The 14,977-nt window shown below is 41.8% G+C and overlaps 1 pseudogene; it reads right to left on the bottom strand.

Annotated features, from left to right (window-relative positions):
* Positions 1 to 11,384: 11,384 nt before the first annotated feature.
* On the bottom strand, positions 11,385 to 14,122 carry LOC132271814 (pentatricopeptide repeat-containing protein At3g29230-like; annotated as a pseudogene).
* Positions 14,123 to 14,977: the final 855 nt, after the last annotated feature.

The raw sequence follows: 14,977 nt of genomic DNA, 5'->3' as shown, positions 1-14,977 counted from the left end.
ATGCATTGATTTCACCAATTTGAACAAAGCCTGTCCGAAGGACAGCTTCCCGCTGCCTAAGATTGATCAAATGGTGGATGCCACCACCGGGTATGAGCGTTTAACCTTTCTGGACGCTTATTCAGGTTATAATCAGATCCCTATGGACCCCGCAAATGAAGAAAAAACTTCTTTTGTCACCGAGCGAGGAACATACTGCTACAAAGTTATGCCTTTCGGACTAAAGAATGCGGGAGCAACTTATCAAAGACTTGTTAGCAAAATTTTTAAGAATCAAATGGGTAAGATTGTGGAAGCCTATATTGATGATATGGTGGTAAAGAGTAGGAAGAAGGATGATCATCTGAAGCATCTGCAAGATGTATTCGATGTACTGAAGCGATATGGGATGAGGCTCAATCCAACCAAGTGCTCGTTCGGTGTGAGTTCCGGACAGTTTCTGGGACACGTGGTCAATCGCAGAGGCATCGAAGTTAGCCCCGCTCAAGCAGAGGCTTTGATTAAGAATGCCGAGCCAAAGACGATCAGAGAGGTGCAAGCCCTCACAGGACGAATAGCTGCATTAAGTCGATTTATTTCAAAATTGTCAGATCACTGCAAACCGTTCTTTGACACGATTCGGAGCCATGGAAGGCAGGTCTGGGGGGATGAGCAACGACAAGCATTGACTCATTTAAAGGAATATATGCAGAATCCACCAGTCCTGTCAGCCCCAGATCCAGAAGAAAAGTTATTTCTATATCTTGGAGTATCTGGTGTCGCGACGAGTGCCGTTCTGATTCGTTGCAAGGAAGGGGTGCAATACCCGGTATTTTATGTAAGCAAAACACTGACAGAGGCAGAAAAAAGATACTCAAAGGCCGAACGGGTGGTACTTTCACTTGTAAATGCAAAAAGAAAGTTGAGGCATTATTTCGAATCCCACCCCATAGCTGTTCTAACAACTTTCCTAATCAGAACGCTTATGCACAAGCCAGAGCTCTCGGGCAGAATGACAAGTGGGCCATAGAGTTGAGTTCATTTGACATAACGTATGAGCCGAGAACAGCTGTTAAAGGGCAAGCGGTGGCCGATTTCCTGCTAGAATGTGATGCCGAAGATACGGAAGAAGACCTTAGATGCGGCTCTTGGAAACTTTTTGTGGATGGCTCCTCCAACCAGATGGGGGCTGGAATTGGGATCAAACTGCAAACCCCAGAGGGTACTTCCTTGAGCCAAGCACTCAGACTTGAGTTCCGAGCCACCAATAATGAAGCGGAATACGAGGCGTTGCTAAATGGATTAAAGTTGGCCAGAGAGCTACAGATCAAAAGTTTGACTGTGTATAGTGACTCGCAGCTAATTGTTCGGCAGGTAAATGGTGAGTACGCGACCAAGGATGACACGATGGGGGCATATCGTTCTGCCGTTCTGCATAAAGCCAAGGACTTTGCAAAGATTGAATTCATACAGCTGTCGAGGGAACAGAATGCAGATGCGGACCGGTTAGCATGTAGTGCTTCGAGTTGCGGTGAAACATTGGCGAGGGTGATTCCAGTAGGAATACTGACCCAGCCATCTATTTTCGAAGAACCCTTGGACTCTAACCCTTGGCAAGTCAACGTCATACCGTATGAACCGAGTTGGATTGACCCCATCATCACCTATATTCGAGATGGCGTTTTGCCTATGCAGAAGGATGAAGCTAGGAGACTCAAAAAGAATGCTGCAAAGTACGCCATCGTGCGTAGCCAGCTGTACAGAAGGTCATACTCTGGCCCATACTTGAAGTGTGTCACCCCCGCGGAGGCGCAGCAGGTATTGCGAGCTATTCATGAGGGTGTGTGTGGCAATCATTCTGGGGGGCGATCGTTAGCGCATAAAGCAATGACACAAGGGTATTTCTGGCCAAACATGTCAAGAGATGCGGAGGAGTTCTCTCGAAGGTGCGATAAATGCCAACGATATGGACCATTGATCCACCAACCACCTGAGGAATTGCACGTAATGGCCTCGCCATGGCCTTTCGCGCAATGGGGGATGGATGTGGTCGGTCCTCTGCCAACTGCAAGAGCTCAGAACAAGTATGTGTTACTGGCCACGGATTACTTCACTAAATGGGTGGAAGCAGAACCATATCCTAGCGTGACTCAGACTCATGTGAGACGATTTATTTGGAACAATATTATCTGCCGTTTCGGTGTTCCCAGATCAATAGTCATGGACAATGGCACAAACCTCGACAGCAGGCAAGTAAGAAAGCTGCTGGAGGAGTATGGAATCAACCAGAAGTTGGCTGCAGTAAGTCATCCTCAGGCCAACGGACAAGCAGAAATCACAAACAGAACCATTTTCGCCTGCATTAAGAAGAAGCTGGAAGATCATAAAGGGAAGTGGTTGGATGAACTCCCGAACGTTCTATGGGTTTACAGAACCACCCCAAGGCGGCCGACTGGGGAGAGCCCGTTTGCAATGGCGTATGGTACCGAGGCAGTTATACCGGTTGAGCATTTGGTCCCCACTATCAGAAGCTTAGCATGGAGTCGAGATCAGAACGACAAGATGTTAAGATTGAACCTCGATATGATAGACGAAAGGAGGGACGCAGCGGCTATAAGGTTAGCATCGTATCAGTAAGTATTGGCGAATAGTCACAACAAAATAGTAAAACACAGGGATTTTGCCCCTGGTGATCTGGTTCTGAAAAGAAAGGTGGGGATGGTCAAAAAAATGATGCCACCCTGGGAAGGCCCATACAGAATTACAGAAGTCATAGGCAAGGGGGCATATACGTTGGAAACCATGGCGGGAAGGTTGGTCAGCAAGCCCTGGAACGCCACGTCTCTGAAGAGGTACTACCAATAAAAGCTAAGTTTCGGCTTTAATTGGATGTTGTTTGTTGTCAATCAAATACGTATGAATGAGCAAGTTACTGAAATTTACAAAAAAAAAATAATAATAACTTTCTTTTCCAACGGCCTACTAAAAAATTTAAAGCCAAGTGGCAAGTGGCATTCTAGCCGAGCGCCAGGCACTTAAGCAAGATAAGTGGCAGCTGGCACCATAAGCCGAACGCCAGACACTTGCTAAAAATTTAAAGCCAAGTGGCAAGTGGCATTCTAGCCGAGCGCCAGGCACTTAAGCAAGATAAGTGGCAGCTGGCACCATAAGCCGAACGCCAGACACTTGCTAAAAATTTAAAGCCAAGTGGCAAGTGGCATTCTAGCCGAGCGCCAGGCACTTAAGCAAGATAAGTGGCAGCTGGCACCATAAGCCGAACGCCAGACACTTGCTAAAAATTTAAAGCCAAGTGGCAAGTGGCATTCTAGCCGAGCGCCAGGCACTTAAGCAAGATAAGTGGCAGCTGGCACCATAAGCCGAACGCCAGACACTTGCTAAAAATTTAAAGCCAAGTGGCAAGTGGCATTCTAGCCGAGCGCCAGGCACTTAAGCAAGATAAGTGGCAGCTGGCACCATAAGCCGAACGCCAGACACTTGCTAAAAATTTAAAGCCAAGTGGCAAGTGGCATTCTAGCCGAGCGCCAGGCACTTGCCATAAACAAACACACGGCAAAGCTAATATAAAAGAAAAGAGAGAAAAGATATATATGTATTGAAAATAAGTTGAACAGAGCACAACACAAAGGGAAAAGGAGTTCTGTCATTTCATTGATATAAAGCATTGAGTTTACAAAAGTGAGATGTCCATCGTTACAAAAAGATATGGAAGGGAAGAGTCCAAAGGAGCCCTAGCTAGACGCCTCAGTACCAACAGCATCCTGGTCGTGCCGACCCGTCTCCTCGGCCCCATCAGCCGTCTCACCTTCACGAGGTGGGGAATCAAGATGAATGACTGAATCGTTCGGCTGGGGCTCAGCGTCAGCAGTGGCTATAGAAGGTACCACGGTTGACGATTGAGGAGCGGTCAGAGGCAGAGCGGCAGGAGGAGCTGTGATGATCCTTGAGGAAGCAATGTCCTGGCACTCATCGAATATGCGCTCCGCTTCGGTGGGTTCTGGGTCGACATAGACCCCCAGAGGTTCGATCCTTAGATCCTTGTCGACCTCATCTGGAGTGGAACTGGTCTGTCCCTCATCCGGAACTCGGTCGGCGAAACCTTCCCGGAATCCTTGAGCATATCTAAGAGCACCGACCCTTGAGAACCGAGCGTGAAGAGCCAGCATCCCACCGCTCACTCTGTTGATCGCATCGATCAGAGTGGTACGCTCGTCCAGAGCTCTTTTCTCAAAAGCCATCCGAGCAGACTGTTCATCAGCCAGAAGGCGCTGGAGTTCTGCCTTTTCTTCTCTAATTGAGTCACGCTCAGTCTGCCAGACACTCTTTTCAAGCTGGAGGGCATCCTTCTCATCCTGAAGGGAGTCATTCTCCTTCTTTAGGACATCTCTCTCTTGTTCAATTTTGTCAAGCCGAGCCAGTACCTCGGTATTCTTCATGGCGAGGAGGTCGTTTTCTTTATTAGCCACCTCCAGGCTATCAGAAAACTTACGAGCCCTGGCGTTCCCCATCTCCACCTGCTTCTGCATAGCCATCATTCTGAACAATGTCTGCATAGGTGCACATTAAAAACGGTTAAGCCAATAGTCAGGTCGGGCGAAGGCAAGGCCAAATAATATGAGAGAATTCATGAGTTGAAAAATGAAAGTCACCTCCATAGCAGATTGGGGAAAGCGGCTGAACACATCCTTCTGGGATAGGCCCTTTGCCGCCTCAAGGTCTTTCGGAGTCCACATGCTCCTATAGTACGCCATGGCGGTCTGGCCATCCTTCAGCATGGTCTCGTTCGGTTTCACGAACGTCCCATCCGTTCGGGTGTACCGAGGGGCCCATGGCGGTAAGGTGGGGATAGAAGGGGGGCCTGAAGCAGAAGCGGAGCCACCAGTTGCAGTAGGCCCAGAGGGAGCATGAGCTCTGATCGCACGGTGCAAGAGAGCACCCGGCCCGGAGACCCGGGTCCTTCTTATGAGAGGCTCCTTCTCAGGATCGACTTCACTGTCAGGATGAGGCCTTTTGCCTCGTTCTTTGTCCCGAACGCCCCCCGCAGCAGCAGGAGCTGTGGTAGTTTGGGGAGACGCGCTCTGGTTGGCAGCAGGGGTGCTGACAACAGAGTTGGTAGCCACTGTGCTCGGGACAGTGTCAGAGATGGTGGCTGAGGAAGAGGCTGACGCTGGAGAGGAGGTCGCCCCAGCAGCAGGAGTGGCTGGGGGAGTATTTTTCTTCCTGCCAAAAGAAGGAATCTGAAGCCTGCTCATGTTGTAGCCGAGTGATGAGAGCGCTAAGAGGTTGTCTGAAGTGAGGAGATCTGAGCAGGAAGGAATATCGTTCAGAACGTATTTCTTCAAGTAATTACTCCTATCCCTGCAAACACTGTAGCTCAAGTCATCACAAGGTATTCCTAAGGAACGGCATAAGAAAGTACAAAAACGGGGAACGCATGTTTCGCAGGGGCAATCATGTTTATGGGATTTGAATTTCTTATAGGAGGAGACAGAACAGACACCAAAGGCGCTCGGGATTGGGTAACCCTCTGCAGCCGGCGAAGACCAAGCCCCACTAATGCCCACGATGCTATCCCTCCAACCCTTTTCAGATTTTATTGTGTCCGTACATATGGACATCTTCTTGAACGGGTAGAGGTGGTAGAAGGGTTCGTTAGTACGGATCTTACTGACCTTATAGCACAGAAGAAGGTCTATGAGGTCAAGGTCCAGATTTCTGTCACGCATCAACAGGAGCATAACGGATATGATTCTAAAGAAGTTGGGGTTGACCTGCAGGGGGGATATCCCCAATCTATTGAAGACATAACTAAAGAAAGGGTGCAGAGGGAACCTAACAACATTCAATTGAAGGTTCGTGAATAAGACTTCGCCGGGCAGGAGGCCGGCACCGGTCATAATGTTAACGTCCTGAGGGCAAACCCTAACTTCGATGTTGTCAGGAAGTCTAAGTCTCATACGAAGAACATCCAGATCTACAACCATGGTGGAAGTGCTTGAAGGATCTAAAAGGGGGTAAATAGAAGCCTGCCGAAAGTAAAAAGGAACAAAACTAACCTCAGAGGACTGCAAGATCGCTGGAAGAATGACTCTTGAAGGATTTCACCAGAAAAAGCTTAGCACTGTTCTAGAAAGAGAGAGATTTGACTGATGAGGGAGACAGTAAAAGGACGTGAAGTGGTATTCTAGAGCCTTATAAAGGCGAGGGGGGCCCGAGGGCCGAAGCGTCGGGAATGCGATAAATTCCTCGAGCCCCGGAACATTAATTCTGGATCTGACCGTCCGTTCCCCCACGTGGTTTTCTCGAGCCGTCAACGTCATGATGAGACGCCATCAATAATTACCCCTTATTAAATAAGGGGCAATTATGGGGGCAGTTGAGGAGGCCCAGGACGACATGGGCCGGATCTGACTTGCAAGCACTACATCCGGTCCGTACAGCTGGGTCAGCCCATATAAAGACACTGCCATATGGGCCGAACGCGAGTAAGCCCATCAAAGGTGACCAGGACTTATGGAGGAACAGGCCCAGATCCAGCAATCAGTCAATATTTGTAAATATCTTGTAAATATCTTGAAAATATCTATAAATAAGGGAAGGAATGGAAAAGATAGGGAGGATCTTTTTGGTTGAAATGTAAGAATTCTAGAGAGAGAAAGAGGGAATGAATTTCTTGCATCTTCATTGTATAATGTAAATATTACTTAAAAATAATAATAATTCAAACATTCTTTTTATGAAACATTGTGCAACAAAAACATTAATTTGTGTTTCAGAATACATCACACCACAAATAAAATAAAAAAATCTATTACTGTTTTTGTTTCATATGAAATCGAAAATGACTTATGAGTGCTTAGTTTTTAGAAAGTTATATGAACACGAGATATTAGAAAAACACGATATGGACGTGACGGTAAGACAAATTTTAAAAATATAGGATATAGATGGATACGTAATATATATATATATATAAAATAAATTAGGGTATGGCATGAATACATCAATAATAATAATAATAATAAATAAATAAGTAAATAAATAAATAATTTTGCTCATTTTATACATATAATTATGAATAAAATCACTAATTTTGAGATTAGAGTTAGATGTTTGTTATTTTTTGTTTCCTTAAATTATATATTATTATTTTAATTAATTCATAATATATTTTGAATACCATTGAATCTCATTCTTCTAAAAACAGGAAATAATTTCAAAGTCACCTTGCCGTGTTCAAAAAGTGTTTATAATGTGTGTTTGTCGTGTTCCAGCGGTATCCAATTAGAAGATAAAATATTCAAATTTCATAATACTTTTAACCGTGTTCGACATGTGTTCAGAACTGCCTCCGCATTTTCACGTGTCCAATACCACCATGACACCCTTGCAGAAGTTTCCTTACTTTCCACCTTATTTGTATTGATTTTGGTAACAAATTTACCATGAATGTCATTGCATTTGAACCTGAAACTCCCCCTTCTGCTTGTTGCCTTGCGTGTTATAATATCACATATTTTCTTTGCTCTCAAAAGGTGAAAAAATTATTTTTAATTATTTTTAAAAAATATGAAAAAAATAGATATCGGTGACCATATAGCCACGTCATAATGATGTCATCAGCATGGGCAAACATATATGTAAAGGGTTATTATTGTCCCTCAAGAAAATTTTATTATTGTCCTCTCATATAATTTTTTGGGTCCGTCTTTCGATCTGTATCTCAAAACTCTACTCAATTGACAATCATCATTTTAAGTTTGGATATATTTTTTATTTATTTATTTATTTTGAATTTAATATTACTTTTAGAATAATATTTTTTTATAAAAATTTTGATCACCGAAATCTAATTTTCAAAAAAATTATTCATTATGCATGTGTATGGGTGGCACATACTTTAACACTGTAGCACATCATTTATTTCAAAGAATTGTGACTAATGCTTGCACGCCAATATTGGAGTATCACGGATAGTGGTAGAAAAAGGTCGTTTGAATAGAACGACAGATAGTGGAGTATTATAAAATTATTCATTGTGCATGTGCGTCGCTGCACACATTTAAACACTGTCCCACATAAAAACCCTTTTTCTTTTTCTTTTTCTTTTTTTTTTTCTGGAAATTATTGCCCCCCGCATCATTTATAACAAAGAATTGTGTCTAGTACTTATAATAATAAGATAATAATAAATAAATAAATAAATTATGTGCAGTAGAAAAAAAAAAAAAAAAAAAAAAAAAAAAAAGTAGTTTTAACTGTCCCCGGAAATTATTTTCCTACATCAATTATTACAAGAATTGTGTCTAGTACTTAATTGTTTTAATTGTTTTAAATAATTATTGATTGTGCATGTGTGGGGCGCGCTGCACACAATTTAACACAATCCCGTATCAGTTATCATTAATAATTATTGATCACCAGAACAGCATTAATTTGCTAGAAACATTGGATGTTCTAAGCAAATCTGAACGGTTTTTGGAATGATATCCGGTTGTACAATGCATTCAGTTCTTTCAGTGGAGTAAATGAATACTAAAAATTATGGAAGGTTAAAATTTTGTTTTCGTATGCAATACACGACGTTTCCTCCTCCCTCTCTTCCGAATTTGTCCAACCCTCTTCCGAGTTTGTAGCAACCAATCTGAAATTCTTTCATCCTCCCTCTCTTCCGAATTCGTCAGCAACCCATCTGAAAATAGTGTCCACTTTACTTTCTTCTCTCCCAAAATAAACATATATATTGTTGCCACCTTTAACCACCATACTACCGCCGCCGCCTCTACTACCTTCTACCACTACCACATCCACTGTTGCCGCCACCAACACTACCACATTGGACAATTGCCACCTCCATTGCCTTCCACAACCGTCATTGCCACCATCACTATCACCATTGCAACCACCATTGTCGCTGTCGTCACTACCATCGCATTCCACTACTGCCACCTTCCACCACTACTGCCTTCCACCACCACCACCACACCACGCCTAAATCACTACTTTCCACCATCGCCGCCACCTCCACCACTACCGCCACCACTACCACAACCAACTTCCATTACCGCCTCCGCCTTCCACCATCATTGCCACATCCATTGCTTTCCACCAACACAACCATCGCCGCCTCTACTGCCTTCCACCACCACCACTGCCTTCTACCACCACCACTACTGTTGCCGCCTTCACTACCACCATTACCATCATCGCCTTCTACCACCACCACACCACGCCTCCACCACTAACATCCACCGTCGTCGCTACCTCCACCACTGCTGCCACCGCCACCGCCTTCACCACCACCACACCACGCCTCTACCACTGCCATCCACCGTCGTCGCCACCTCCACCACCACTGCCACCACTTTCTACCACTGCCACCACCACCAACTTCGCCACTGCCACCAACTTCAACCATCACCACCACCACCTCCACTGTCTTCCACCACCACCACCACCATTATCGTCACCACAACTATCGCTGCTTTCCACCACCACCGCACCCCGTCGTTATCGCCTTCACTGCCTTCCATCACCGCCATCGCCACCACCTCCACCACTACTGCCATCCCCACTGCCAATGCCACTCCCACCGCCTTCCACCACCACCACCATCGTCACCTCCACCGCCTTCCACCACCACCACACCACTGCCTTCCACCATGATCACTTACACTTCCACCACTGCCACTGTCACCTCCTTTTACCAACACCACTGCCGCCTTCCAACACCACCTTCTACACCGCTACTACTTTCCACATTCACCACCATCTTTACCTCCATCTACCACCACCGTCATTTCTTTTAAAAAAATATTAGAAGAATGTTATTTTATTAATTTAATTTATTTGTCACTAAAACTGGTATTTTGGAAAATTTAATTTGAAATTCATACCAATCTAAATTTTAAATTGATCCAACCAAACATTAGAATGATTATTATTATTCCATTTTTACGCATTTCATATTTGCAACTAAACAACATAATGAGAATGACCATTCTATTCCATTTCCACTTGCATTCCATTTCATTCTTATATACCAAATGCAACATAAAATTATTAGATTTCCCTTAAGTTGAAACCCTTGGTCAATGCCCATCTTTAAAACAATCATTTGTTTGAAAAATGTAGAGACATGGATGGGGGCTTGGTAAGGGAAGTGAGAGAGATGAGTCCTTGGGAACTGGTGTTGATATGGTTGACGTCGACGGTGACTGCGACACCAGGGTGCCTGCGACCTCGTAAAGGAAAAGGGGCTATTTGATATCAATTAAGACTAATTGGTATTCCCTCCGTCCCACAAAAATGTCCACCTTTTTATTTTTGGTTGTCTCAAAATAGTTGTCCTAATTCAAATTCCAATGTACTACTTTTTTAATATTACTAATTTGCTCTCTTTGCCTTGAAGTTATTAAATCAATGGACTCACCATAGAAGGATATATTTGAAAATTCATTTCCTATTAATATAATATAAAATATATTAAAAATTACACATTTAAAAAGTTAGGTTTTCAAAAACGAAACAATTTTTTTAAGGACAGAGGAGTATCAACCAAGCTAATCTCATATTGATTCGGCATATTATACTTAAACATGACCACTAAACATAATAATCATTCAATTATGCATTAGAATAGATATTTGGTGATATGGATTCAATGACACTTGGTATCATCAGTCAAGACATTTTGTAGTTCAATCTTATGTTAAACTAGTTTGCAATTTTTTCAACAAAGAGTCCAGGGTTGTAAAATACTTTCAACTTGACTCTTGATATATGTACATATTGTGTATGTATATATATGTGTGTATATATTTATATACTATAACGGGCTTTATTTTACCATTCATATTGGGATTGTTTCAACCTGTTTAAAAGGCCCAAATTGAAATATTTTACGGGCCTGGTGCTGGAGACCACTAAATAGTCTATGGACTTGGGTTGGGAGGCCGACTAATAATTTTTCTTAAACTCACACTAAGAATTGGGAATATCTGAAAGGCTTAAACTCACTACTATACATGTGTGTAATAATTTTTCTTAAACTCACTACTAATAATTTTTCTTAAACTGACAAAATAGTCTATGGACTTGGGTTGGGTTGGGTGGTCGACTGAAAGGCTTTGAAACATTTTGGTAGAACATTTGTGAAAAATTTCATTTTTCGGCATGTTGAGTTTGATGAAGATTCTTTATTTTGAAAATCAAATACAGTCAAATTTGATGAAATAGGAAAATCTGTATTGATGTGGAGTTCAATGATGACGAAAAGAATGACGGCCAGAGCATCATATAGACCTCTAGTCGAGGAAAATGATAGAAGTTTTGATCGGTTTTTATAGTCGAGCAAAAACCCAAGAAAATCTCTTTAACTCCATGGAATTAACATTTTTAGAATGATCAATGAAAGGTCACCAAACAAAAAAGAACAGCAACAAAGATCACCAAACAAAATACAGCAGCAAAGAGCTAACAACAACCAGAAAAGCTAAATAAAATTGCGAGATTTGCATCAGCCAGGTCAATGATCTCGCACCAGATTAGCCAAGCAAGGTCCACTGCAGTCTTTGATTTGCTTCGCTGCTTTGACATATTTCTCTCGAGTCCAAAGATGCCAAATGACTCAGGAGAAAATAAAGCCTCTGGTATTCGTGAGCGAAGTTCAGAGAACTAAACCAGCTTACAAGATCCATTAACCCACTACGATGAGGGATTGTCCATGACAGCAGATCAGCAAACCAGTCCCAGATAGCATTTGCGAATGAGCATGTGACAAAGAGATGGTCAAGATCATCAGTAGAACACCAGCAGTTATGGCAAACAGAAGCTAGATGAATACCTTTCCTCTTTTAAGGTTCTCATAACAGAGCAGCTTATTCTGAATTGACAATAAAGATGTGACAGAATCCCTAGGCCTGCAGCCACCCCAACAAATTTTATACCGTGAAACAGTCCCATGTTGAGGTCTCCAAGCATTGACAATCTCTCGATTATCTCTCCCCTCTAATATCAGTGATCTCTTTTTAGTAATCTCAATGCCTTCTATATAGCAGCAGTACTTGGTCTCTAGCAATAAAGGCAAACCCCAATGCACGAGGCTCCTTTGCATCCAGAGGCTCTTGACATCTGGGTTACAATGGAACAACTTTACCGATGCTTCAAGGCTTGCCCTCTACTTGGTCTCTACCACAACTATCATGAATGACACTACTGCACCCTTTTCTCTTCCATATGCTCTTCTCTTCCATCTTCTCTTGCGCTCGAAGCCTATTGCCATTGGCCCACTGAGGCATACATATTAGACCACAGCACATACACTCCCGATTCATTTGTGTTCAACTTACTAGCCGTTTCTATCACATGCTTTGCCGACTTGAGGTCACTTCTTACCCTACAACCACCAAGCAAAGCTCCCCAAATAGCTATATCAGGCTCAAACGGCATCTCTTTCACCAAAACCTGTGCTTCCTCAAGCCGACCATTTCGGCTGAGTAAATCTATCATACAACCATAATGTTCCAGCTTTGGACTAATCCTGAAGTGTTTCTCCATATTATAAACGATCTTACGACCTTCTTCTAGCAAACCTCCATGGCTACAAGCAAACAAAGCACCTGTAAGTGTGAAATCATTCGGTTTCAATCCTCTGTTCTGCATCAAAAAGAAAATTTTGATGGCATCTTCCATCCTCCCATGGATTGCCAGTGACCTGATCATAACGTTAAAACAAAACACGTCCTTATTAAAAATTGTAAAAGCTTTATTAGCATCACCACATTTAGCATACATTTCTATAAGTGCAGTGCCTACATTAACTGCCAACTTAGGCCAATCTTTTATTAGGCAGTGTATCCATCTCCCAAACTCCAATGCTACTAAATGGGATCAGGCTGACAGAGCAGAGACAAAAGTGAACCCGTCTGGATCCATGCCTTCCAAATGCATTTGGACAAAGAGATCCAATGCTTCTTCAAATTTCCTGTTCCGGGTGTAACTCGAAATCATAGAATTCCAAGAAACCATATTCCTCTCGGGCATTTTGTCAAAAAAAGCTCTTGCTGTTTCAAGGTCACCGCAACCAGAATATGCTCCAATCATTGAAGTCCAAGAAACGACATTCTTCTCCAGCATTCTCTCAAACAAATCTCTTGCATTTCTAACATCCCCAACTCTGACATAACCCGAAATCATCGAATTCCAAGAAACAACATCTCTTTCAGACATATCATCGAACAGTCGTCTAGAACACTCAACATCGCCAACACCCACATACTCAGAAATCATTCGGTTCCACAACTCCACAGGCTTGAAACACATATCATCAAAAACCTTCCGAGCATCATCAATTTTCCCCCTCTTCAACACACCCACCTCAAATGAATCAGCCATCCTTACATACATATTAAAAAGCGAATTGCCGTCCGAGAAAACATTGTCAAAACCAGTTTTAAAAACCTGACAGTGAACTTTGATCCCTGTTTTATACCATCCCAGCCCGGAGCACAAGTTTAGGACATATGGGTATGTAAAATTGTTGGGTTTGAGTTCTCTTTGAGGCATTTCATCATACATTGATATGCACTTTTGGAATGGGCCATTGTAAGCATAGCCTCTGATCATAGCATTCCAAAGGGTGATATCTGTACAGAACATGCCACCCATTTGAGAGAAGATGAGATTAGGATACTCCATTTCTTCAAATTCGGCGCTCCTCCGGAGAAATTTTGACAGAATTTGGAGGTTTTGCTCGAGGGAAGTTGTGATGATGAAGGCATGAATTTGTTTGAGCTGTTTGAAGGTGCATTGATGCAAAAGGTTTGTGAGTTTGAGTTCTAAGGAATGAGACATAAGCAAGCGAGAGAATTAACTAAAATAACTACTAACTGTTTCCATACACTCAGAAAAAGAACTACAAGCTTACGTAGCAAATGGTCCAGACTTAAAGTTCAGATCTTTGTTCTAAAGTCCTCACGAGATTATTTATCCATACACTCAGAAAGAGAATTTTTTTCGTATCCTAAGTTCTTATAAACTGCTAGACTATTATGTCACAACTATTATTAACCCAAGAGACACATTTTCCTGTTTTGCCAGATTTTTCCAGGATATACAGATTTTAGATAAAGTTTGATTAGGTTAGTGGACAAGCTTGGTTGTCACGGATTTAAATGAAACTTATGTTATGTTTGTTAGTACTGAATTGGCGTTATGGATTGGAATTAGAGGAATTTTAATATATATTTGAACTAAATTCCTTCTGATCTCAAATATTTAGTACTCCCAAACATAATATTAATAGAGTTGGGTATCATTTTCCTTCGAATATATTCTGGGTTCTAACATGGTTAAAGTCTTATGTTTCCTTCATTGTTAACCAAACCTGATGGGAGGTTTAAGCTTTTTTTCCTACTAATTTAATCTGTAAACAATAAAGACAAACCTAAAGGGGTGTCAAAAGTATTTAACCCTATTAGTTAGGTTTCCTTCAATGTATTAATTATCCAATAAATACAACTATTAATACAAGTTGCTGCCCAATAAAAAACAGTCTCCAAATTTATCTTTTAATGTATTAATTATGTTTTTTTTAATATATTAATTATCAAATAAATACAATTCTTATTATATCGATCAATACAAACTTCTTAACTATGAAAAGTTTTAATTGTATAATTGCTTACTTTTTTCCCTCTCAACAATCTCACACCCTTCTTGTAATTTTTAAATTATCTTGCTTTATTACATATCAATCATTATTCAACATTATATTTCTTTTGAACTCTCAGCATCAATTAATTGACTAAAAATGAAATCACTCTCTCTCTATTACATGTAATAATTATTCAATATTATATTTAATTTGGACTCTCTCTCACATCAATTTGCTTACAAAATGAAATTACTTTCCCTATCTCATATCAATAATTGTTCAACTTTATATTTGTTTTGGACTCTCACACATCAATTGCCTACA

Source organism: Cornus florida, unplaced genomic scaffold (assembly GCF_030987335.1).
Source record: "Cornus florida cultivar Cherokee Brave unplaced genomic scaffold, ASM3098733v1 CherokeeBrave_3.0.0_Hap2_Chr08, whole genome shotgun sequence".
NCBI classification, from domain to species: Eukaryota; Viridiplantae; Streptophyta; class Magnoliopsida; order Cornales; family Cornaceae; genus Cornus; species Cornus florida.
Note: the sequence above shows the minus strand (reverse complement) of the source record. Positions and strands in the feature narration are given on the sequence as shown.